At 56.8% G+C, this 3,050-nt stretch overlaps 1 long non-coding RNA gene across 1 annotated transcript; it reads right to left on the bottom strand.

Annotated features, from left to right (window-relative positions):
• Window positions 1–293: 293 nt before the first annotated feature.
• Window positions 294–795, bottom strand: LOC138844670 (uncharacterized). Its single transcript, XR_011380857.1, has 2 exons — window positions 658–795; window positions 294–451 (listed from the first exon to the last, which is right to left on the bottom strand). It is a non-coding gene; the product is annotated as an uncharacterized lncRNA (long non-coding RNA).
• Between the last annotated feature and the right edge of the window lie 2,255 nt (window positions 796–3,050).

The raw sequence follows: 3,050 nt of genomic DNA, 5'->3' as shown, positions 1-3,050 counted from the left end.
GAGCGAGCGAGCTTCCATCTGCTGGCTCACTCCCCAAATTCCTGTAAGAAGCCAGGAAACAGGATCTCAATCCAGGTCTCCCATGTAGGTGGCAGGAACCCAACTACCTCAGCCATCAGCACTGCACCCCAGGGTCTGCATAAGCAGAAGGCTGGAACTGAGAACCAGAGCCCAGTATGGAACCCAGGTACTCCCCCGCGACGGGCAGGAATCGTAACTGGCTTCTTAACCTCTCAGCTAATACCACCCCAGTTCTATGATGTACCTCCCATGAATGATTTATGCAGCATTGGTTTTTCTGTCTGTGTGATAAGTTTATTTCACTTAGCATAATGTCCTCAAGTTTCACCCGTGTCCTTCTTTTAAGGCTCAGTAGCAGTTCTCTGTAGTACTCCGTGTTGCTGATCCGGTCATCTGTCAGTGGGCGCTTGCACTGCTTCCACGTTTTTGGCTGCTATGAACAATGCTGTTGTGAACATGGGTTTCCAAACACCTCTTTGAGACCCTTGTTCCTCCGTGAGGCCACTTCTCAACCTTCTTAATCCCCGGGGTCTGATCAGCCTCTGCCTCAGGCCAACAGCCATTCCCTCTGTACCCAGTATCCACAGGCAGGGCCTAGCAGGGGGAAATCCAGGAAGAATGGGACCTGGTCCCCACCTGAGGAGTCCTGTGCGGGTGAGGGCAGACAGGCTAACACGGTGATGTGCAGCAGAAGGGCGTACCCCATGCAAGAGTGAACAGCAATGACCTTGGCCTGGAGAGCCAGGGGAAGCTTTTTGAGCTGGGTCGTGTGGGATGTGGGAGCTTTCCAGGGGGCAAAGTGACATCCGAAGTGGAGGCGACTACCTGTGCAAAGCAGGAAGGAGGGCAGGCAAGAAAGGTCTGAGGGTCCTTTGGGTGGGGATAGAGCAGAGAATGGCTGGGGAAGTCACAGAGCCAGGAGCAGTGTGTGTGTGTGGGTGGTTTAGTTAGTGTTTACATCCATGCTGCCTGTGCTGCAGAGTGTAAGCTCCAGGAAAACAAAGCCTGCGTCTGGGCACTCATTGCTCCACACCTGCCACCTACCTGAAACTGCACTCCCCTTAAATAAACCCTGGCAGCAGACACAGCATCGCGCCCAGCAGTGGTGAGAGTGCCCCCTAGCGGCAGCAGCAAGGTCCCACCCCTGCTGCCAGCCCTGACGCTGCTGTGCCCCGCCCACAGCCCTGCAGCTGTTACCAGGGATCGTGCTTTGCCCGGCATCACCTTGCTTGATCTCCACCCCTCCCTGAAAGCATTCTTACTTCAGGCCAACAAACACCTGCCAAGCACTTGCTCTACACCGGTTGCTGTCTGAGGCTCTGGGATAGAGTAGTTATTCATCACTCCAGCCCTGCAGCCTGCCTAGAAAAACCAACAGGTCATGGGGAGTGGAGGAGGAATGCAGTCTCAAAGGATGGATGAGTGACAGGCAACGCAGGGACTCAGAAGGGGAAAAGCAGTGCTCTGCAAAATGGAACAAAGGGAGCGAGCCCCGCCCCTGCCATCTTATTAACTACCATTCACCAAGGTCACAGCAGGAGCGATGTGCTGGGGGCCCAGATGACTAAGTTTCCACCTGCCGGCTGCTGACCAGACACAGGAGCACAAGAAGGGGTGCTCGGTGCTCCGGGTCCTGGGAGCAGCCCCAGGAGCAGGGAGTGCCCACCACCTGGGTGCTCCCGCAGGCTGTGAGCTTGGGCTGAGGGATGAGAAAGCTGAGGGGTGGTCCAGGCTGACAGCACAGCGGGTACAAGACATAAAGTGTTACCCAGGGGAAGGAGGCCCATCCTAGCAGGCTGTGAAGGTGGCTCCCGGGCCTGGGGCTTGCCTTGGAGGTGTGTGTGGAGCTGGGGACTCATGGAACTGTCCCCTGCGACTTCCTATCTGGTCATGCATGCTGGTGGTCCCTCTGGGGCTTGAAAGCAGCTCCCAGGGGTCGTGCTGTGCTGCAGGGAGTCAAACTGCAGCCTGCAATGCCAGCATCCCATGCGAGCGCCTGTTCAGGAGCTGGCCACACCTGCACTGCTGGGATAGCAGGAGTCCCGGCTGCCCCGCTTCCTGTCCAGCTCCCTGCTGATGTACCTGGGAAGGCAGCAGAAGGCGGCCCAAGTACTTGAGCCCCTGTCACCCATCTGTGAGACCCGGACAGAGCTCAGGACTCCTAGCTTCAGCCTGAACCAGTGGATGGCGGATCTCTCTCTCTCCTCTCTCTGTAACTCTACCTTTCAAATAAATAAATAAATCTTAAAATAAAAACAAAAACCAGCCCCGACCTCCCCCATAAGCCTAGACTTTGGAGTCACCATGTTAGGGCTGTGCCCAGTCCTCCCACACTGGCACGAGGACCTTGGCAATTCACCTTGACCACACCAGGTTCCTCACCTGTAAAATGTGCATAATGATACCTCCATCACTGGGTTGTCTCTGAGCCAACAGTTTGAGATGGGTAAAGCCCTGAAATAGTGCTTCCTGTGTGCTTACCTGGACTGCACCACATTCTTAGCGATCAGCAGTGCTTGGCACAGTAGTGTGCAGAAGAAATGAAGGAACAAATGAAAGGGCTGTTTTTGACAGCAGGAGGTGGCTTGAAGACAGGCAAGGGGCAGTTTGGAGCGGAGTCAGGAGGTCAGAGCCAGGGAGGGCGGCATTCCTGGGAAGCAGCCAAGGCTATGGTTGCTGGGTGGGGAGGTAGCCGATGACCTGTGCCTGCAGGTGGAGGGGCCAGGGTTCCAGTCTGTGCACCCCTCCCCCAACGCCCAGCTATCCCAGCAGTGCAGGCGTGGCCAGCTCCTGAAAAGGAAGAGATACAGCACCCAGGCCCTCCCAGGCCCCTGCTCCCCTGGCCCTCGCCCCTCCCCCCTAGTGGTCAAACTTGGCACTTCTCTCCACCCTCAGGGCCCAGGTGGTTTCGGCAGAGGTGGGAAAACCTGCTCCACAGGGTGGCCGAAGCCTGAACCGGTTGGATAGGGCGGTCCCATCTCCCCCCCTGCAACCTGTCCCTCTCCTGGCCCTCAGAACACAGGCAGAAA

This window comes from Oryctolagus cuniculus, chromosome 12 (assembly GCF_964237555.1).
Source record: "Oryctolagus cuniculus chromosome 12, mOryCun1.1, whole genome shotgun sequence".
Classification (NCBI taxonomy): domain Eukaryota; kingdom Metazoa; phylum Chordata; class Mammalia; order Lagomorpha; family Leporidae; genus Oryctolagus; species Oryctolagus cuniculus.
Note: the sequence above shows the minus strand (reverse complement) of the source record. Positions and strands in the feature narration are given on the sequence as shown.